The 24,381-nt window shown below is 41.8% G+C and overlaps 1 protein-coding gene across 1 annotated transcript in view; it reads right to left on the bottom strand.

Moving 5' to 3' along the window:
• The window catches only part of rbfox3a (RNA binding fox-1 homolog 3a), a 626,830-nt gene that overhangs the window by 588,939 nt on the left and 13,510 nt on the right, over window positions 1-24,381 (bottom strand). Inside the window, exon 2 of the mRNA XM_034708818.1 lies at window positions 6,916-7,010. The gene's annotated coding sequence lies outside the window, so the exon portion shown is untranslated. The remainder of the gene's footprint in view (window positions 1-6,915; window positions 7,011-24,381) is intronic.

The raw sequence follows: 24,381 nt of genomic DNA, 5'->3' as shown, positions 1-24,381 counted from the left end.
CTCTGTGTTATCACCAGATCGTATTTCACTTAACTACAACAACAAACCGTCATGATGAGCGGAGCCAGGCCTGGAGTCAACAGGTCAGAGGTTTACAGAGGACCAGAAAGACAACATGGATGAAGAGAGGAGGAGGAGAATCCTTGATTCAGTAATTACTGCGGGAAAACCTCGGTCACATGACTCCAGCTGTCCGGCGGTCCTGCTCATCTCTGTCCTTGATTTTCCTTTAAGTCCTCTCTGGTGGAGGGACACCTTTAGCATTCTGTATGCACTTGATCAACTGCATGCTAAAGCAGGGAAACAATGTGTTTGGATGTACTGAACGTCCACCATTTGTGCTTGTCTGACTGAAATGAGCCTTCCTGTTTCATTTCCCCCACAGACGTTCAACTGTGGATGTATCACAGACAATGCATGAAAAGGCTAACACCTCATCATTTCAGAGGAGTACCTACAAGTGGATATTTCTGAGCTGAAAGTTTGTTTGGTTTGGTGTAGAGTCTCCCACTGGGTGCGGGATAGCTCCTCTGCTGGAATTTAAGCCCTGCAGCCCTGATACAAGATGTCTGTGCTGGTAACTTGCTGTGACAGTCACTCAGCCGTGGCTGCAGACAAACGTCCCAGGATTCTAAAGGTGCTCAGCTTCAAACTAAAACGAGAGATGAGGCAGAAAGATGACCAAATGAGATCTAGAACGACAGGGATAGAGTGATTTCTTATCACTCTGGAGAATGGGAGTCTGTTTCCAGTCAGCGCTGTACTATAATGCAAATATAAGAAATGGGTTCACGCTCCTCTCGCCTCAGAAATTGAAATTGTGTACGAAATTTAAGAGCAATCTCTCACAATGTGACTGCTGGTTCAGTACAATGCACTTCATCTTTTATTTAAAGGGATAAATCGTTTCCTTAAAGTGGAGTTGAGGTACTTGTCAATAGTGAGTGTTTTACCCACATGGAATCTGGTCAGTTCGGCCCTGTTGTTTAGAAACCAGCTAAAGATACCAGACAAGGACTTTGAAACAACCATACTGGCTTACATATGGCTGCAGTCTGCATCACTCACCATCCAGACCTCCTGCCTCAGTGAACGCCGCTGTTTTACCCGTTTTCTTCAATATTCAGAAGTTACATCAGAAAAGCTGAATGAGTTTGTGTGAATGAGTCCAGAGTTAGTGTTCAACTCTCACAGTTTTTTTACTGCAAAATGTCAAGGGATGTCCTGATCAGCTTTTTTGCCCCGATCCCGATCCAATTTTTTAATATTTAATATTTGCTGATGCCGAGTCCTGATCCAATACTTGCGTTTGCCTAGATAATAGTTGCACAAGAAATAAGAGAGTTGAGCTGCACAGTTTTTTTTCCTTTAAAAAAATAAGTAATTAAAACATTAACTAAAATATGTCTTATGTTTATTCCAGTAACTTAATCCAGCTAGCATTGTTATAAAACTCAATCTGTTTTACAGGCTCTGCTGTATGAGACCCACCAAACTGGTGTGCATGCGTTACAGCACGTTTAAATCCGAGGCTGCTCTGAACGCAACTCCTTGTGAGGCGGAGAATGTAATGTAACAGACTGTCCTGTGTTTGGTTTATGTTTTAACCTTTTTGAACCATACGTCCCTGCAGTTACCGTAGGGTGTGTAGAGCATATGCTTTGGTAACACTTTATATTAACTACACACTTTTCAGCATTAGTTAAGCATTAATTAATACTTAACTCATCATCTGTAAAGCATTGTTCATACATTATTACTCATTTATATACCATGTACAAACACAGTTATAAATGTTTTATTATTCATGAATATGACTCTCTATAATGTGTTAACTAACTCTTTGTTCATACTTTATAAATGATGGATTCCCCAAATACAAATGAGCTGTTATGGTCATTATAAACCAGTTATAAACACATTTACAGGTTATGATTCTAACATTTAGTAAGGGTTAGTGAACACCTTATTACATAGCAAATTAGGATTAATCAAGGTAGTCACAAAGGATTTATAAGCTGCTTGTTCATGGTTTTGTGAGCTGATCTAAAGTGAGGACTTTTTATGCTTTACAAAGAATTCATTCATGAGATTTAAGACCATTGATCATTGAGTTCTACATCAGTGTCCCATTTATTTTTCCTCATTATGTATACACAGTTAAAGAACTCAAATTAAACTTGCGTGTTAGCCTTCAGCTGCAAATTGTGCTCAGTGACAGCGGACGTAAATGATCAGATGAGATGATCAGCTCAAATGCAGATCACCGATCAATTTAAAAAAAGTCCAGATCGGCTCCAATCCAATAGTTGAGATCAGGATCGGGATCGGGACACCCCTAATAATGACACAACCCATGGTCCACACGACAGCACTGTCATGTCACATGTCAGCACTAGAATGCTCAGCATGTCTTGCTTCAAATAATGTCAATCTGAGATGAAAAAATGTCAAATACTCAATTTATATTTGACTCGTATATAACAAAGCCCATTAGCTAATGAAATATCCATTCAACCAGTTTGAAAATATGTCCCTGAACACACCACCCAAACTGACAGAGCATTACAAAAGCACAGAACAGACCAGATTCCTATACATCACTGGAGCCATTTTTGGAGCTAGTGATCCATAACAGGGGTTCCCAAACTTTTCAGGCCGCGACCCCGAAAATATAAGTGCCATAGACTCGATCCCCACCGTCCCTCCAAGTGATTAGCCTACCTGCATGCACACGTGACTCTGTTTCCTATGCTATTATGAATGAACCTGCTGCTACTGAAGCTTCTGTTAATTATCTGGAAACTAACCCAATAACCTTAGAAGACATCTGGCAGGAAATGCAGAAAACTACAGAAAAAAATGTATTTGTAAGATTTTATTTCAAATTTAACTTCTATTTTTGTCAATATTTTTGACAATAATGGGTAAAATGTGCAATTATAGATCACTGTAAAATAAAACATACTGGAAGACAGGACTTAGGAACACCCCTGAGCTCTAAAACTAACATTTCATGCTGTTTTTTAAATATCAGAACGGTGTCTTTGTGACTTTAGATATTCCTTGTTATCTGCTTGTTGCAACAAAAACTAAAAACACAATGTGACATGCTTCATAACTGATGACATACACATGGAAACTGATTATATCATCAAGATTGTATCAGATCTACCTCCTACAGTGTGACGAGCAGGAATAAAAGCTTGTTGTAACTGCACGTTGAGTAGATTCCTCAAACCTTTGACAGAGCAGTACCACATAACTGATGCCCAACTGTCCGGTGTTTTTATGCACCATTGTTATTCCTCCTTTTGCTGATAAAATACAACTTAGTAAAATCAAAAACAGAGGGATGCTTATCCAAAAGATTGTCTTCATTTCACAAGCTGAAGCACTGATCAGGCATCATATCTGACATATCTTCTCTTAGAAAGACTGAAACTATGTGACTGAACCTCTTTTCTCTGCTTACAATCACCTGCGTTATGCCTGACTAACACTTCTCCATCGAAGTTTCACTGTGGGTAAACTGTATTAGAGGCAGACCCTCTGTAGTAGCTGATCCCTGAGCTTGATGCACACCATCAGATATGTACCTACACTTTTCAGCAGCAAGACCACAACAGCTTTGATTTTACTTGCTAGCATCTCACATGAAACTCAGGAGGACTTTGCACTTGATGCCAGTTTTTGGCTAACTGCTGCAGACTGTTTGCTTTCACATGAAGCAGTAAAAGTAGCTGCTGCACAACAAACGTGAGCTCCACCTGCCAACATGGTCTGCTAAATGAAAGTCACCTTTGTTTGAAGTGCACAGAGAAGGCAGGTGAAGGTCAACACAGTGGAATAGGTAACGTACTGCAACCTCGTGTTTGAGGATTTTAATTACACAGCCATGCAGATACACTGATACACAGGTAATGTTCACACTGTGGTAGGTCACATATGTAGTGCTGCATAGAAACAGTGCAGTGCCTAACAAACTACAACACACAATACTACTGTAGATGTTTGGAAACTGGAGTCTTTCCAGCTCCAACAAAGCGAAGCAGGAGGTAAATGTGTCAGTGAGCTCAGCATCTGTCTATAAAAGACCATAACTCCATTCAGCTGGATGGGATGAAAATATAAAATTTTATACACACTCCATGGTAAAAGTACATTTGTTATTAAAAAGTAAGGTAGCCGTTCATCCTGAGGGTTGTTTGAAGTAAAGGTCAAATATTGGCAGAAATGCTCCATTAAATCCAAAACAGTAGATAAACTGCTGCGATTATCCTTTCAGCTGGTCTCTCTGCCTGTGGCCTGGATCTGAGGGCTACTCTGCTGCCTCATCTCCCCACACAAAAGAGCACCTTGCCAGGCACGTAATCCTCTAAGACCCCATATAGAGCCTGGAGCCCTGGATCTCCCCCTGAAGGCCGCAGCTAACCGCTAACAACTTCTAGCATCTGGACAGCCGTCACTAAATGCTAATGACAAATACAATGAGTGGAGGGATTTTAATTGTATAGCTGTCCTGGGGTCTGGAGAACAGGCTTATTCTTAAACAGCACGTTGAAATATTCAGCACGCATTTCGGGGATGTTCAGGGACTTTTCTGGGAAGCGAACGATGAGGCGAGGCAGAGAAGGTTAGAAAGGGAATATGTGGTGGGGGTGTTCAAATCCTTCCAAGAATCTTCCCCAAAGCTACAGAATCTGTGCTGCTTTTTAAATACCCAAATCAGTTTCAGCGTGAAAACACGCATACACAAACACTTCAGCCTGGAAAGTCTCTCAGACCCCCCTGATGCCTCTAGCCCAGTTTCTCTCCTTTTTTGTCATCCTGTGTGTCGAGGAAGCCGAGAACAGAAACAAGCCTCCAGAGAACAACTATAGCATTGAACTCCCATTTACATTTCACACCCACACACACGCTTCAAAATCAATAATTAACCAACCCAAAGTTCCATCATGGGCTCCAATTTTTGATAATTATGCTACAGAAAGACTGTGACGCTTTACCCTGATGTACAGGCCTGCAAGGTTTTTACTCTGAATAAGTCATAAACTGTTGGATATATTAATCTTTAGCTTTACGTCAGTGTTTCTGGCCAAAACAAAAAAAATGCTTATGCCTCTCATTTCCTCCTCATCAAGTTTCTGTTGAAGAATATCACAACTTTAATTATAGAGGAATCTTCTGACTGATCAATCCATGGTGAAAACGAGATCACAAGCCCTTCATGGCCCTGTTACACCTTGACGATTAAGCCAGCGTATGACGGCATATAGAAAAAATTGTCGAGTACACTGGCGTAAGTCGCATAAGTTATAGGTACGTTTTATATAAGTTAAGAGAACGCTGAAGCACGCTGGTTTACGTCATAGTACGGTGAGTGTATGGATCATATGTCCGGCATACGCCTGCCATAAGTTGTAGGTAAGTTCTGCGATGGTTGACACACGTTCACACACATAGAAATGTGTGTCTGTGTGTGTGTGAGTGTGAGAAGCTTTGGAGCCCTCACTCTGGTGTCTGGAGTCTGGTGGTGTTCAGCGATAAAGCTGCTGTTGTTGAATTCAATGAAAATGTGACGTTTTTGAAAGCACTGCATTCAATAAGTGTAACTTGTTGTAAAGAGCAGAGGCTGTGTTCCTGCTGGTTTCCCTCCTCTGACACTCTCCACGACTCATCATGTTCTTAACATAGAGTGTATATAAAATGGACAGCGTCACTCCGCCTTTTCCCATTGTACAGAACGCTGACATCTTTTACATTTTCTGCAGCCAGAGTCTACACGGTAGGGAATTGGTGTGTTTCCACGGTAACAAGCTCCGCCCTACAGCGTAGCGTCCTGAGGTCCTACGGAGTTTCTCTCTATGGCAGCTGTCAATCAAAGTAAAACTGGATGTAAAACCCCGTTTTTTAATACCTAATTAACAACAAAGGAAAATAACTTTTCAGAAAAAAGAGGCCTTGAACACAAAACAGTCAAATAATAACTACATATCACCACAGCATACTGATGTGAGAAACCTTCGTACGACGTGTATTTATTTTTTAAAGTTCGACTGCAGCCCCATTCAAATGAATGGCATAGACAGATTCTTTTGCCTATATTGCTGCCAGCCACTAGGGGGAGCAGTTTTTGTGGCAGCCTCACTTCAAGCCGAGCGAGATGAAGTCCATTTTATATACACTCTTTGGTTCTTACAAAGAGAGACTGCAGAGTTTTTAATAACACACACCTTTTTTAATCACCAATGAAAAGCATCTCATTTTAACAAGTATACATTGTCATTAACCAGCCTTTTTGTACACTTCAGCGTTATTACACTGCCACACGCTTATGAATATGATATGTATACGCCCAAAATAAAAAAAAAAACATTGATAATTCAGCCTATGTCAGCGTTTTAGAGGCATTTTGATACGTCAGGAAAACGCTGGCTAAATCGTCAAGGTGTGACAGGGTCAGTAGTTCTAATCAGCATCACGTTCACACTGACTCATGACACACTGACCATGAGGTAAAACATATACAGTCATTTTACAGGCAAACAGCTAGCCCGTCAATGAATAGTATCAATAATCTAATCCTGATTATTATTATAATAAAAATAAAAATAAAATAAATACAGGCATCCCTGAGTCAAACATTGAGGATGTTGAAGGAGGAGCTGAAAAGGTAAACACTGACACGATGATTCCGTGTCACTGAACGAGCACTTGTCAAGTATCAACTCAGATAGGTGAGCAGCATATTAAACAGACCTGATACTCGATGATGCCTTCAGAACATCTGGAGCAAATGTTAAACTGCTGTGCATGTTGTGTGTGTATGAGCCTTCTTTTGGACTCAGTGGGTCAGAACTGTTCATACATGCAGCTGTCACATTTAGAGACACAGCTCCTGAGGAGGCCTACCTTTAGGAGCAGCTGTGGTCCTCTGGTGCTGGGGTGTCGAAGAGATGTGAGGAGCTTCTGTTAGACTGTTAGCATCTCTCTGTCTGTCCCACTGCCTGATGAGGAAGAACACACACAGACACACACTCGTCAGTAAAGAGCCTTCACCACTATGATCACGAGCATGGACACAGGAGGAGTGGGGATTCATTGCCTTGCTCGAGGGCAGCTTCGGTGCAGCCTTAGCAGTGGACATGTGATAACCTTTGAAGAGGCTCATCAATATTCAGCCCTGTTCATCTCCGTCAATGAAAGATCGGTCTTAAGGAAACATATTGTGCACACAAAAAACAAAGGTGACTTTAGCCTCCACCTCAATAAATCCATCCAGCAATTCAATACAATACACTCTCTCTCACACACACGCACACACATCCATTAAGGCTTATGTCAAATTCATGCCTCCTTATATACTGCATATCTTTCTGCTTCCTTCATGACAACTCACAGCTTCTCTCTATGACACAGGATGTAGAACCAAAGGGATAAACCATAGACTGTATTAATAATAATCGTAGTATCTGGACGTCACCCATGTGTTTCTGAAGCGCTGTTTTGTGGCCAATCGTCGGCGGGAGCCATATTGGAAATGCTGAACTCAACCTAACTGCTGTCTAGCTAGTGTGAGGTAAAGAGGCGGGCTTTGAGTCCTCGACCTCTGCGACGAGGACTGTAGCCTCTAAAGGTGGGGCGCTCAGATCGGTAGGCCACCAGTACCCCTGAACTGCAGTTTATAACACTTCCAAATGGGCTTCAAATCTCGCGGCTTGGGATAAACACAGGCGCATGTTCTGCTGCAAACTTCCTCAGGTCCGTTTCTGCTTCTATCAACAGTATAATCAAGCCGACAGAAAATAAAAAATGTGTGTGCATGATATGATGAGTGGGTCAATATGGGATAATGTGGGGCACTGATGACTACTTGTTTTGAGTTGCTCATCTGAATACAAAAGCTGGAACATTGCTTTGTTGGGTTGGAGAGGATCTCTCATGATCTCTATGAGCTCTGGTTCTGCACATCTTTGCTGTGTGAGTCCTGCAGAGAGAAGAGAGTGACTTCAGCTGAAAGCACTCGCTGTGCAGAGACCCCCTGCTGTGAGCGGAGCTGTTTCTAAACCTGGATGTGATGTTCCCTGTCTAGGTTCTCTAAAGTAGAAGGATTGAAGGGTCCTCTGAGAGAATCAGATTTTTCCGAGATGCCTGAGGTGGTGAAGACGCTGCTACGTGTTCCCTACCGATTTGCTTTGCTGTCCACAGAAGACCCACTTTTCTAAAACGGACTCTATGCCCTCGATTTGTATGTCCTCCATCACATCTACAATCAGCATGTCACGTATAGCCAGTCACTTTATTTAGGTGAAATATCAGAGATCCGGTTTAATCACTATATCAGTAAACCTTAAGACACACCTGAGCATGACTACTAACAAATGTTTTTCCTGCATGTTTGAGAGAAGAGCTCTGAGGCACAGGGACAGGATGAGATCTCTGTTGGGAACCAGAATTTGCAAGCAAGAGGTTCATTTGGAGTGTTGAAATTAAGCTTGAAACAACATCTGTTCCTTATTGAAGTCACTGGAATTGGAAGACATTCAGTCTACATCCCCTTGTAGACTGTATAATACATGGACGTAGTCTCTGTGGCGTCACCCATGTGTTTTTGAAGCCAATCATCGACGGGGGCCATATTGGAAATGCTGACTCAACTTTCAGTCGATCTAGTGTGACGCAAAGATGTGGCATTGAGGCCTTTAGCCTTTTCGCTAACAGCTACAGGGTTCTGTAAACATGTTGTGCTGTAAAGATCGTCTTCTTTGAATGGGTGTGTATGTGGTTTCTGGTGTTTCTGCAGCCAGCCTCAAGTGGACACTTAAGGAACTGCAGCTTATAATACTTCCACATTGGCTTCATATTTTAAGACTGGAGGTTGCTGCTTGGTCTCCCTATACAGTGTTGCCAACTCCTCAATGAGCAAAGTAGCTATTGGCTGTACTAGAAGTTGCTAAATGACCTCATCATTTAAATTGGATTGAAATTGTAATGGACGCTGTAGGAGATGAGTAACGTTGAGGGAGAGACAAAAAGTGGTAAAAACACCCTAAATATGTTTTTAAGTACACTTAGGAGCCTACAACAAATCAAAGTAATACATGATTTTTTTTAACTGTAACATTTTCAAATTTACAATCTAAGTGGACCAAAAAGAGACATTAAGCAGGATCAGACAGCGGTGTCTTCGTACATGCGTGATACATTTGCAGTCTGGATGCGGAGGGATGATTGCCTTCTGCTCTGAATGCAGCTAGGACGGACTCACACCAGCCCCTGCTGCTCGTTAAGAAGAGTAAGAACGGGGCACCGTTGGCCTAGTGGTCTAGGCCGTGTTCGAGGCCACGCACCACATACAGAGGCCATAGCCCTCCAGGCAGAGGTTGCAGCCTCGAATCCTGCCTCGAACATTTACTGCACGTCCTCCCCCACTCTCTACTACTCCACATTTCCTGTCTCTATTCAGCTGTTACGGCCATTAAAGGCGAAAACACCCCAAAAATATAACTTAATTAAAAAAAAGAAGCCTAAGAACGATAAATGTTTTCACGTCAGTCTCCAAAAATAAACAGAAAAAGTCCCTAGATTTGTCGCTAGTCACATTCTTAAAAAAAGAGTCACTAGAGGGGTCTGAAAACTTACCCCCAGAATGCTAAAGGTCCTGTGTCTGTCTATTAAAGCATTTTTTTGTGACTTCTTGTGGCTTACTGCACACAGCCTTTTTCATCATTGTTCGCCCTGATCACCGACCAATCAAAACCAAGACTGAACTACAATGGAGGTCTAAACAGAGGAGAAACCTATCACACTTGTTTTTCTCTGGGTATGATTCTTAGTTTTAGAGCTGCTGCTAACGCTGCTGCAGGATTTCCATCAGTTGTTTTTAGATTTTTTTCTCAGTCGCTCGGGAGAACTACTGTAAGCCACAGAACTGACTCCTCACTGAATGTTGTATAGCAGGGTTGCAGAGGTCACTCCCTCTGGTGGAACACATGATGCACTATAGTGAAAGATAGCCGTAGCTTTTCGTAGGTTTCCCTTGTTGAGCAAACACCAAAGCCAAGTCAGACATTTGAGTTATCACACACAACTCCTCCTGGTTGGATCAGCCGCTCCAGTATATGAAGAGTTGATTGACACGGATACATCAGTGTGAACAGAGGAACAGAGGAGACTGCATGTGTTTCCTGCTGTTTGAGGGAGTGTGCTGAGAGTGTGTTGAGAGTGTGTTTGTGGTGTATCTTGTATGAAGTGTTTGGCAGAATCTCTGGAGACGCTCCGTTATTGGACTGCTGCTCCGGGCAGCAGAACTGCAGACAAATGTATAATTAAACAGCAGAAATCATGAAAGGTGTTTCCTCTTCCCCTTAAGGAGGGTTTTGTCTTTGTGTTTTCCTTCTCTGCCTTTCTCTCCCTCCATTCTCTCCTGCTCCAGCTCCTTAAAGCTCAGAGACACTCTTCAATTTTCTAAATGTGAAATCAAAAAGAGATGTGTTCTGAATTATAACGCTGTGGCACAACTGTTTGAGGGATTTAACAGGTTTATACTTACAACAGAAACATCATCTTCATGTTAGTTTTTTTAAATCCAATACAGAGCTGAAACCACTCATTGATTAACGTACAACTGAGATGTTCTTGTTGCTGCTGCCATGTTTGTTTTGTGGATACGTCACTTAGCTGAGGCTGTGCAGGTAGTCAGCAGCCACCAGAAACCAGGGCATGGTGTACATGTGACCGTATTACATTTTCTTCAGAGTTCTTTCAGAGTTTTCCAGGTAGCTGAAATCGAGATATGATATCTTCATGCACAAACATAAAAACTGGATTTGCACAGTCCTGATCAAAACCGGGGAATTGTAACTTCCCCATCAAAAGTATTAAACATGCAGTACTTTTTTGCATAAAGTACTTTTCATGGAGCTGTGCTTGTACCTTTGTGTCAATTTAACAATTAAAAATATGCAATATCAATTTCAATCACTCAAACTCAGCGGTGTAGCTAGTGAAGCTGAAAAAGCAACAACTTCAAATATTTTAAAAATTCAGCTTGCCAAAAAATCTAATCAATGTCTGAGAGTTTTGAATGTGTATCTTTACATTTGGGCAACAACAGGAAGAACTTCTTGGTTGGTCATGAGACACAAAAGGTCAGAAGATTTAATTTCAGGATGCATGTTGAAAGAAAGGCCGTATAACTAACATGGCTAACTTACTTATGATGTGTAACTTAACATCTGTCCGTACGTAGGAGCTGCATTACATGGGATTTGAACCACCAACCAGTAATAATTTCGTTAACGAAAATTATGACGATAAATGTTCGTCAACGACCCATTTTTCATGACGAAAAGGAGACTTTGACGAGCTAAGTTGCATCACTGATAATAAAAACTCTGACAGATGTATGTTTTGATTTTGTTAACAAGGCGACGACCAGATGAAAATGTTAGTGGCGGATCGCCAGACATTTAAAATCCATGTTTCCCCTGCCGTGATGTATTCCTGTGACAGGCTGAGTTATTATTTGAGGGTTAGCAGTGTTAGCTTGGTCTCTACCTGCAGCAGGTATGCTGTGTGAACCAGCTCTTCTCACCTCCATTCATCTGTCTCATCTTCATTGAGGATTTTTACCCCCCGGTGTGCGTTAGTGAAAAAGACACAACCAGGGGACGTTACTATTTGACGTTTACCGTTTTTTCCACTATAACTGTAAAAAGCTCAGCATTCTACAGCTTGATTCTTTCCAGTTTGGTGATACACCAGACACGTTTAGTAAGTTTTGATCAACTCCTTGTCATCAAAGATGCTGAGTACCCTGAACTGTCTGTCCAGCGCCCGCCACTGTAGGTACATTCAGGGGCCGTCGTAAAAGTGCAGTACAGCCCTTATTTTGTGTTCATGGCATTTCAATTTGACTCAAGAGAATCAAAATATCTTCATAGTGGTCACATCAAGAATGTTTTCTTTTGACTCTTTAGCAGGGAAAGGCTAAATTATTCAACTTAAGATAGAAGAAAAGAAAAAGTTTTAAAAGAGTGAAATATTAACAGTTCTAACACCTGGTGCAACCCTGATACCGATATCTGATCGACTACATTAATTATTCAAAGAGAAAATGTTTAGGCAAAAATCAAAGACTAAAATGTGACTAAAACCAACACGCATTTTTGTCTAAAGCCTAAGACTGAATCCAAAATAGCTGCCAAAATTATCACTGCCACCAACCCTTGACTTGGTCTAATGACACCGTTTGGTTGTACATGGAGAGAAATGGTAGCCCATGTCTTCTCATATTCAAGAGTACAAACACATCCTGAAGACGGCTGTAGATGAACTCACTGACGTTTAGCTTTTTATCACAGTTTTTGTTCAACAGCTCATTCTTACTTTCAGGACATTTGCTGGCTTTGTGGAGACAGAATAACTGTGTGTCAGCTTTGTTTTTTTCACGTGGGTTTTTGTTTAGTGTTTAATCTAGTGTGAGGGAGCGCTGAAGGATTCTTTAGTCCTAAATTTGGTTTTCAGAAACCTGCTGAGCTGTTGTCTTCTCCTCCTCTCGCTCCTCCTCCTCTGGCTGGCTTACTCATCCTCCGTCCCCACATTTGTCTTTTTGTCTCCACTTCTACCTCCCACTTCGGATCTCTCAATAGCTCTTCACTTTTCTTCCTCCCCCCATCTGTCTCTCTCTCTCCCTCCCTCTCAGGGTACACTCTAATTCCTGACTGCCTCTTCATTTTTTTTGCAGGCCTCCTCCTCTTTCTTCATGGCTGCATCTTTTCCACTCTTCCTACAGACATTTGGCTTTAAACACCGTGAACTTAACTGACATTGCACACACAGCATTGAATCGCTCTCTTAAAACCTGCAAACATCTTACTCCCACTGCAGAGAGCTTTGAACTGCTTTGTGGGATTATATTATAAGGGAAAAAACATCATTTGGTGAGGGTTTCCCCTTTATCCTCGTTAGATTGCATTACATTCATTTAGCCAGTCAAATGAAAATGACCTGTTTTGCATCGTGAGCGGCCAGATGAGGTTATCTTTTACAGCTCATCGTTATCAGACATCGAGTGGGAGAATCCAAAGAGCTTTTGAAGTTGTTCTGGACGACTGTGATGGAAAAAACATCTTACTCACACACCTAAAGCTTGTGAAATGTGAGACCCCACACATGACCACATGTGATAACAGATTTAACTGTTGTGTGTGGAGAGCCAAGAGATGACGACCACAGCACATCACACATTAACAACCAGAGTCCACACTCTAAACTGGAAATCTTGCAAAATCTCTCAAACATGGCCGACGACCAAATGTTTAAATATCAGTTTAAATTATTCCCACAACCTCACCCGTCCCCACCTGGATAAATTCTACACCACACATCACCTTCCAGTCTCAAAGGTGCAGGTGGGCAAAGTTAGGAGACAAAAGTTTGGTAAATCCTGTATTGTCGGGGTCGGGAGAGAGAGTTAGGAGATGAGGGAGAAACTGAGAAGTCGTATTGTTATGCTTAATACATCTTAAGGCCTTCACAGCTTTATTCTCACTGCATGGATTTCTGTGACTGTTGAGCGGGGGGAGGTTATTTCAAAACTCTGCATCATGGTCTAACCTATATGCTGGCCCATTATTTGCATTTTCAAAACAGTCAGCCAACTTTATCATGCTTTACATCTGCTGCATGTTCTGCAGACAGTGCTGAGTTACTCTAAAGCATGACGGCTAACTTCCACCAGATCCATGTTTGGTCCATCTCCACCACGGCACCAGAGCTGATTGGTTGCATCATCCACTTGCTCCACTCTGTTTCGTTTATGCCAAGCGTCAACCTCCGGTCTAAAAATATGAGTCCAATGCGGAAGTGCTAAAAACTGCAGTTCATCAAGGATCAGCTTGAGGCTGGCTCCAGAAGTACCACATACACACCAATTCAAAAGAGACGCTCTTCACAGCAGAAATAAACATGTTTACAGCCTGGTACAAAAGACGAGTGCAGTCTGGATAGCTAATTTCTCAGTCAGCACACACTGTATGGAGGGTGATATTTTTTTAGAACATGGCAATTTTGAAGATATAGAGATTACGAGTTTTCCAATGAGAGGCACAGCTGACTTGATTGACAGGTGGGAACACTGTAGCTTTTGGCTTGGAGGCTCAAAGCCTGCCTCTTTACCTCACACTAAGTTTGGTTGAGTTCAGCATTACCAATATGGCTTCCACCGCTGATTGGCTTCAAAACAGCACTCAGGAACAGATGGGTGACATCACGGATCCTACATCCATTATCTATACAGTCTATGGAATCCACATGTGCTGATAACAGTGCATCAATTAAAGGCCATTAATAGCAAACTAATACAGATTATTTTCAGGGTTATTTCAGCATCTAACATCTGTCTCCACTTTGTTGGTTTGTTAAAGTTTAAAGGGTATAAACTTATTTTCCTCCTGATTCTCCCCGACTACCTCATGGGGCGTTTAAGGACAGCATCTTCATGCCCACCTCTTGTTAATCTCTAATGCAGACACCATAAACCACAGTGAGTTCAAACAGGAGCTCTGCTGAATGAACTGTCTTATCAATCACGCTGCATCCTGAGTCAGCAGACATATACACAGTCACACAGACAGCTTTTATTGGCTTCTTGTCAACTTTGCTTTGTCAAGTGCCAAACACAGAGAATTGGCAGTGTTTCTCATGACTCCATTTATAACTATAGGGGTGACATGAAGCAGCCCCATCCTTGGAATACGAGCTTAAATTTAGATCCTTGTTAGTACAATGCAGTCACCCATAAATACAGCTAACGGTGTCTCTTGTGATGTTTAGATGGAATGACAATTTGCTGCCATATGGTTTCAATCTGCGAGAGACACAGTTGAATCCTTTATTACAGGCTGAGGAAAATAAACAAGCCGTGCAGCGCAGACTTTTTGTGTTCAGTGCTCTTAGTGAAAGCCTCCTGCTCCTGCAAACACAACAAGGCAGTCTGTTCAATTCAACAAGCTTTACAATTACACAGTCAGAGCCTTAACTCACTGTATTAGCATGTTAAAGGAGGACAAAGATAATGACGCTAGGCTAAATATAGCTTTCATGCTTGTGTACATGTGTCTGCACTAAGGGTGTTTATCTCCTTTATACAGGACACGAAAGTTCAAATCAGATAAAATCTCATAAATTAAATATCTTCAAAAATCACAAGTCATAATAAAAAACTTCAACCCCGTACAGTGTGTGCCGATATTTAGCTCTTCGGACCTAAACTGTTTTTCGTACCAGCCTGTAAACATGTTTATTTCTGCTGTAAAGAGCGTCTTCTTTCAATGGGTGTGTATGTGGTTTCTGATGTTTCTGCAGCCAGCCTCAAGCGGACACTAGATAAACTGCAGTTTTTAGCACTTCAACATTGGCTTCATATTTTAAGACCAGAGGTTGCTGGTTTGTTTCAACACGGCTCTGTATCAGGTGACATTAGTCTTGTTGTAAGGGGCACCCAGATTTGGCCGCTCTCTGAGTTTGCTGAACTAATCAGTGCAGGGTCAGGTGTCTGTGCCTGATTGGGCAGGTCTTCACCCAAGTCTTTTGGTTTTCCTCGAAGCCATCTCTAGCAGCCCTTTTGGCTTTGTTAAAGGGTTTTCCTGGGTCTCCCTCATGTCTTGGTTCCAGTCAGTTGCTCTGCAGTGGTGGATTAGTTTCTCTCATCATATTATCATTATTTTTAGGTTTTGGAGTCTCTTGGTTTCAGCCTTCTTTATTTTGGTTCTCCCCTCTTCCTCTGGTCGCTTCGGACTTTTGAGGTTATTCCTTTTTGGATTAACTTTTAAGAAACCCTGTAGTCAGCACTTGCGTCCCGCTTCGCGTCAGGCTACTGCTCATCCTGTTGTGATTCTGATCTGCATAACCACCGCTCATTATACATTAAATGCAATTCCATAAAGTTTGTACCTCGTTTTAGAGTGTCTGAAGGTTCCTTTTAATGTTGAAGTGTAATCAAGGATGCATTGGATGTCTTCATAGACAGGTTTCTTTCTTTGATTTCAAATCTGGTGACTGAACTTAAAGGATAAGAGGATGTAATCCAAATCCAAACTACTTATATCTCCTTCAACAACATGTTACCAACAGTCTGTTAACTAGTTGGGATCCAAAAAGGTTTGATCAACTTCTCTCCACTGTAAATGGCTTTCATGTCCTTCACCTCACAGTTACTTTAGTCCCACAAAACTGTCCCTAACTGTCTTGATCTGTTTGTCAAACTGTGTGTGTAAAAACTGACAAGTGTGATGATTCTGACAGCACAACACCCCAATCACTTCCTCAAAGATAACACCTGTAGTACCTGTGTCTGATGTGATTCATGTGCAGAAGTCTCAGGTTGAGAGAAATGCCAGACACATTTGTAGAAAAAAAAGAGAACAGCATACAGAAACGCTGAGAAGAGGCGTGTGGCACAATATGTCTCGCTGTTCCACATGTCTCCCTCCATGACATGATGGTCAGAGAACGACAACCACCACTGTGCGCCAGGATGGAGAGAGAGAGAGAGAGACTGAAATGAAAGGGTGTGTGTGTGTGTGTGTGTGTGTGTGTGTGTGTGTGTGTGTGTGGGTGATGTCTTCCAGCCAGGATGGTAATTGGCAGGGTTTGGCAGGGCAATCGGTTCCATGCCACTGAGCGTCACGTCTCGACATGTTCTATAGCAACTCTCACACATCCACACACACACACATACACACTGCAGACGCCTGACCCCCCACACTGCTCACTGGTGTGAGACGAAGTCAGAATACGATTCCCCCACTGCCTTGGCTCAGAGGCACAAAGGAACAACCTCCCACACACAAATACACACAGGGACGGCTCGTCAAAGCTGAGGGTGCTCTATCTTGAAATAGCTCGAGCATTCAAGTTCAATTTCAACACACACTCAAGTTGAACACAATGCTGCTGCCCGTTCCACACTTTGCATAACACACACCCACACACACACAGATGACACACAGACATCCTAATTCTTTCAACTGCAGTCTCTGAGTTCAGATAGAAAGCCTCGTACTCTGTGAAGATAAGATGTCACTGAGGTAAACATTCATGACAGCTACTATTATGACTAACAAACACACCGACACATTCAGAGCTACGAGCAAAACACACGGTCCACTTTTCATTTGTCACCCTCTTTTGAAGTCTTGTTTTTGTTCCTGCGCCAGTTGAGCAATAACCTTAACGTGTGTTTACCTTTTAGAGTCACACCGGGCTTAATTACTCAGCTGACACTGTCGACTGAAGAGAAGGATGGCCTGAAAGATCAGGAGACAAGACTGAAGATGAAATGAATATTCTCAGACAGCTGACTGTTATTTGAGTTAGCAAGAAGAAACGTGACTTATTCGTTTGCACACAACCTGAGACATAAGAGTAAGGTACAGTGTGTGTGTTTGTGTGTGTGTGTGTGTGTGTGTGTGTGTGTGTGTGTGTGTGTGTGTGTGTGTGTCTGTGTATAGGATGAAGGGTTTGCACAAAAATGTGTTTGTATTTTGGACCACCCACCTGACCACCCACCTACACACACACACACACACACACACACACACACACACACACACACACACACACACACACACACACACACACACACACACACACACACACACACACACAGATAAAATATGACAGCAGATATATTCCACTGCCTCAGAGAAACATAATGGTGGACACGTGGCCAGAATCCCATGGAGGGACACATGAAGGGGTTTGTGTGTGTGTGTGTGTGTGTGTGTGTGTGTGTGTGTGTGTGTGTGTGTGTGTGTGTGTGTGTGTGTGTGTGTGTGTGTTTACTTGTGTAGTTGTGTATTTTAGTATAGCCCCATGAGACACTAGATCCCAGTGACAGCATCAAAACAGGAAATGCACATAAAAAAATGACAATACCTGGTCAGTCACACATTTCTTCACACACTGAAACAAACCAGACACGACCGGACGGATCACAAAGCGTGTGTGAAATTAAACACAAATCAATACGCTGTCTCAAACTGATCTATACACATAACCTTTTAAGTCTGTGTGCTCTGAAACCTGCTACGTTCTGTTATCACAAACCTCCCCAAAGCCACTCACTTGGACAGAAAATGTCAGATGTGTCAACCACTGCGTGAAACCTTCACGTGAAGTTTACTGACTGTGAAGTGCACTGGCGGCACTGCAAACCTCCCTTTTGTTTAAAGGGATAGTTCAATTGTTTTTTAAGTGGATCTGTATGCGTTACATGTCACTAGTAATTCTAAAAGCTACAACAGATGCTGCTCAGCTCTGCCCCTTAAATGAGAGACCGCAGGGAGATACAGCACGCAAGTACATTTTGATCTAAGTTACTGTTTTCTTGAGAAGACGATTTCAGTCATCTTTGCACCCCTGAATATGACACACATGCGACCCAACAGTGCAAACTGTGCAAGAATCATGAAGTCTCAAAACATGGGTAAACTCTACTGTTCAGACACCAACAGTCTGTCAGTAGTTGGTGCAAGACAAAGTGAGTAACGCTGTGATAGCATGACAATCAAATCAGGACCATGGACAGCTCCACATGTCAAGCAGCAACAACATCAAGGACAGCTCAGAGGGCGTTACTCCTGTCCCTCACACGTCTGTTATTCCACATTAGCAAGAGTTCACTCAATAACACCAAATATCAATAACTACCTGTGGACCAGAAGCCTTTTCCTGAAACTATTCAGAAAAAAAACTACTTACACAAACGCAATGACATGATTTACACCGATTTGGGAGAATAATGAAGACCCACATATACTCTAAACTTTTTGGCCGGCGACCCCCAAAATATAAGTGCCAAAGACTTGCGATCCCCACTATCCCTTGAAGAAGTTGTAGCTTCACACTTCACTTTGCTGGTCGGCACAAAATTAGCCACCTACATGTACATGTGCCTTTGTTTCCTGTGCTGCTATGAATTAGCTGCTGTTACTGACGCTTTTGTAATTAATTGTCTCAACCTTAGGAGTTATCTAGCAACAAAGAAAGGCAGAAAACTAATGAAAAAAAATATTTGCAAGGTTTCGATTAGGGATGGGCATTTCAAGCCAAAATACTACCCCCCGACCCACCCACAAACACCTGTCCCATTAACGTCCCGTTTGTGTGGCAGTCACGTTACCCAACAGCAGGACGTGTGCTGCTAGTAGCAGGCACTGACAGCGTCTGTCTGGATCTTTATGTCGGTGTTTCTGTGACTGTGGCGTGTGTGTTTATATTTTACAGTCTCTGGAAATACGTGTGTATTAGTGTGAGATTCAGAAACAGAGAAAATCGCAGAGACTGAATGTTTTCTTCTTCTGTTGCTATTTATGCCGTATTACAATCAGGCACGAGTAAAAACAAGAAAAATTCTACTTTTAAAATGAGAAAATATTTGTAACTCTTCAATTTTTACAAAGTGAACAAATATTCAACAATTGTCGCCCATCCCTAGTTTTGATTTCAAATTGAATTACTTTTTTAGAAAGATATTTACAGTAATGGACAATCAATAACATTTCTGATTACTTAAAAAAATAAATAAACATCTTGCGACCCCCAGTTAGTATCTGGTGACCCCCCCAGGGGATCCGGACCCCCACTTTTGGGAACCCCTGCTCTAAGGCACTGGACTCAGGCTGATGAAGACATTGAAAGCCAGCTATATGAAAAAATATATAATAATAATAACGCTGATTCCTGGATGGGCGGGGCCAGAACATAACATCAGGTTCTCTTCATCCCCCCCAGTGCACTTCTAACCAGCCTTAATGCTAGTCTTTGTCATGAGTAGCTGAGATGTGGATGTTATCAGCTTGTATTAGGTTTAAATTGTCTTTAGCATCAGTTCTCCCTGAGGACAGCAAGGACGTTTTATTTACCCCCATCCTCAAGCCTATTTTCTAACATCTCATCATATTCACACTTCCACCTCCTTTCTCTTAAGGTGTTCTTCCTCTTCACTGTATTGTTTAAAGCTTCTTTAGTATTTAAGTGTACAGCCATCCAAAGAGGATCAGTAATTAGGAGGCAGGAACTGGCAACTGCGTGCAGAGACAGAAGAAAAGACGAAACAGTGAAATGAGAGAAAGGGAGAAAAGAAGCTGAGAGAGGAGAGACATAAATAATGAAACATAATCCCGCGTGTCCAGTGAAAAAGAGGCAGTATCCCCCTTTTTTTCATGTTGCTATAAATATCCCACTCTATTTTCTGCTTTGGCCGGACGCATAGTTTAGACAGCAAACGAAAGGCGAGGGAAAAGAGGGAAGAAAGAGAGAGGGAGATTGTTCCAAGTGAAAGGATGCCAGCCTGTGCATGTCAGCATTTCCAGGCTGGCAAGAAAGCAGCGCCCAGCCCTGCGTCTCCTCCTGTGGGTGAGCTGATGAGGCAGGGCGCAGAGGGTGGTGGAGGGGGCATGGAGGGGTGGGAACGACAGAGGTCTAGTTACACAGAGTCTGCTGGGCTCCGGCCGGAAGGGAGCGTCTCAGGCCGATTCAGAGAGCCGCCTTGGCACCATGGAGACGACCCGGCTGTCACACACACTCACACGTTCACACACACATTCACAAGAACCCAGACACACAGACCTGTCCATCCCAATTCCTGGCTGGTAGAGCCGGCCTGTCAGGCACGGCGTGTCGGAATATTTATCAGCAGGAAAAACAGCTTGTCCTCGTTGCTGCTGTCATGTATGCCAGAGGGGAGGGAGAGAGAGAGAGAGAGAGAGAGGGAGAGAGCAGTGGACAGACGGACAGACAGCCAACACCGTGCATCTGTGTGTGTGTGTGTTACTTGCTTGTTGTTTAAAGAGGCTGACCGGTAGCCGACTGATTGATGACTCTTATTTAAAAGCGGATGTGATGGATATGAAACAGGCTGATGACATGATCTGCTTTGATCTAATTACAGTCTCTGGGACCTCAACCTTAAAATACCTCAGTTGCTCTGAGACGACACAGGAAGGCACGACATCACAATCCACCATCACTCAGTGCCATTTAGACTGTTTCCTCAGCACACACAGCGTATGATTCTCAAACCTATTAGGGCTTTAACAGGTTATTTTATGGTCACGCTGATGACTCCATATGACCAATGAATGCAAATCAGACGTTCACCAGAGTGAAGACTATTGTTACAGTTCATCTGAATGTGGGTCATTGCTGTGCTTGGTGAGGTCTGGACTGAGACGTTTGTGTAGTTAGTCTTCGAGAGTCTTTGTTCTGTTTCAGGTGATGTGAGAGGGAAACTAACACATGCACAGACAAACAGCAAACAGACTAAAAACAGAAGATCAAAACAGCTTCAATAGACAGTGATCGATTTATCCATCCATCTATTATCTTGACCGTTTATCACGTTCGGGGTCACGGGGGGCAGGAGCCAATCTCAGCTGACTTCAGGCGGAAGGCAGAGTACACCCTGGACAGGCAGCCAACCCATCACAGGGCAAACATGGAGAGACAGACAACCATTCACGCACACACACTCACACCTACGGGCAATTTAGTGTAACCAATTAACCTGGTGAGCATGTTTCTGGACTGTGGGAGGAAGCCAGAGTACCCAGAGAGAACCCACGCATGCACATGGAGAACATGCAAACTCCACACAGAAAGGCACCTGGGACTCGAACCAGGAACTTTCTTGCTGTGAGGCAACAGTGTTACCCACTGCAACACCGTGCAGCCCAGTGATCGATTTATTGTGGTAAAAAAAAAAAGCTAAATTTTACAAGAAGTTGAGCTGTCTGTCAAATATTTAATACAAACATGTATTTTTTAAATAAAAAAATAAGCATAGTTTTGTGGAGGGCTGTCAAATGGTTGTATATTTTTATTCCTAATTAATTCCTGAATTTTAATAGTCGATCAAGTTTAAATTTTGCAATTATTTCCTTTTTCAAAACAAATATTACGATCATATTAGGAATTAAAAGCAATTCCTATCAATGTCTTGTTTTGAATGCCATAAAATGTACTTCATGATATTTACTTCTGGACCTATGATTCAAATGAATGCTGCACTGCTTCTCCAATGTGGTCTGAAACCACGATTCTGAGGAAGGAGACAGCTCCAAAGTGCTTGTCCTGTGAAATATTTACAGTTTGATCTGCAGCAATTCACACACTCCAAAAAGTGCAACGTGTGATGCAGTTGCTGCTGACATCAGTCTGGTTAGCTGCACCTGTGTGCATAGCTTGTAGGTATCTCAAACTCAAAGTACCTCTGTAATATTTTATTTTTATTACTAATGAATTTTTTTCTCAAGTAATATTTTTTGCCATTACTCGATAGGACAGCTGAAGAACACCCTAGAACATTTCTAAAGTGAGGCTGTTTCTCTCTCTGGGCAACACAGAGAAACTAATGCTCGCTTTTATAACCAGCAGGCTTGACTAATGTAATGCTCTCATCATGGTCTTCAAAAAAACAGAATTAACAAACTGCAATTAATACAAAATGCAGCAGCAAGAGTTTTAACCAAGACCAGAAGGAGAGCTCACATAACAGCTGTTTTACAATCTTTACACTGGCTGCCTGTTTCTTTTCTTATTGATTTTAAAAAGTGTTTTTAATAGTTTTGAAGGCGCTGCACCACCTCGCACCAGACTACATATCAGAGAGGCTTTTAGTGTCTGAACCAGGAAGGACTCTCAGGTCATCCGGCTCCTCTCTTTCAGCTGATCCTCAGAGGAGAACAAAAACATTTGGTGACGCTGCTTTCAGCCACAACGCTTCTAGACGATGGAACAGCCTGCCGAAGGATCTGAGAGGGGCTGACAGAGATATTGAGACTTTAAAATGTAAACTAAAAACATATTTATTCAGTCGGACTTTTATGTAGGGTTTAACACTTGTATTATTTACTTTTTACTTTTATATTAGTTTTAATGTTGTTTGACTATTTTATTAATTCCAACTGTTTATTCTTATTTATTTATTCATTCATTCATTCATTTATTTGTTCATTCATTTATTTATTTATTTATTTATCTATTTATCTACTCAGTTTTATTTAAATTTTTAGCTTTTCAAGTCTTATCCTTACCCCTTTAAAATGACTTATTTTAACTATCTATATTCTTAATATTGTAATATTTTAGTCTCTATTTTAAAATCCATTTTGTTTTTTTAATATGTCTTGCCATTATTTTATTTCTGCTTCTGTCTTGTTTTCAATCACTGTTAAGCACTTTGGGTTGCATTTGACTTGTATGAAAGGTGCTATTTAGATAAAGATTGATTGATTGACTGATTGACTGATTGATTGATTGATTGATTGACTGATTGAAGAGAGACAGGGGATGTGGGGAGTAGAGAGAGTGGGGGAAGGCATGCAGGAAATAGGAGTCAAACCTGGGGCGGCTGCAACGAGAACTAAAGCCTCCATACATGGGGCGTGTTTAAACCAATAGGCCAACAACGCCCCTGGACGTCTTAATTCTTATTTGACACAAAGTTACGTTTGTCTTGTCCACTGAGCCATCTGGGAGTTATTTAAATTGAAATGTGCTGTTCAAAAGCACAGTGATGTTATTATTTTGGATTATCACAGGGGCAGCAGGAAGCAGGAAGACATTGCGGCTGTTTAACTACGGTGCACTGAAAGGGACAAAATGGCATGCGGTTGAATAAGCCCTGTTTTTTTTGTTAGTTTGTTTGTCTTTAAATACAAGACCAATGACAACATTTGATTAGTTTGGCCTTCCTTCCACACCCCATCGAAAACCCCAACATGCTCAAACACTCCTCAAAAACTGTGTTTGAATGTAGGGGGCCTCCGACAGCTTCACAAACTTCTACAAACACAATGCTAAATCTGAAATCAGCCCTTATCTTCACTCACAGCAGGCGTGTTCCACACAAATATGCAGCTTGTTTGGATGAATGTTAAGAAAAAAAACTAAATATGAAAGCTAAGTGTTTTGAACTATTGAACCTCATTAGTGAAGCATATTCAAAAATAGAGAATCTGAATACTCTGAGGCTGAGAATCACCACCCCCCTCCATCTCTCTATAAAATCTGCCTGGCAGGGAGTCTTTTTTTTTTAAACTATGTTGTTTTTTCTCTCAAATGATAATTAAGGAGCACCCATATGAGTAGCTTTAGAGTCATGGATCACTGAGAGCAGCAGTCTGTAAAAAATCTCTTCCTGGTTCACATCAGTTTATTATACAATGATCAAAATGGAAAAAACAAAGACACGTGTTAAACATTATTATAACCATAATTCAAAGTAGTATGGGGGTGAATTTACTATAAGATGATTTTCAAATAATTATACAACAGTTTGTGTTGTAAAATAGATGTGAAATAGACTTC

The sequence above is a fragment of the Notolabrus celidotus genome, chromosome 18 (genome assembly GCF_009762535.1).
Source record: "Notolabrus celidotus isolate fNotCel1 chromosome 18, fNotCel1.pri, whole genome shotgun sequence".
In the NCBI taxonomy this organism is placed as follows: domain Eukaryota; kingdom Metazoa; phylum Chordata; class Actinopteri; order Labriformes; family Labridae; genus Notolabrus; species Notolabrus celidotus.
This window is presented reverse-complemented; position numbering and strand designations above follow the sequence as displayed.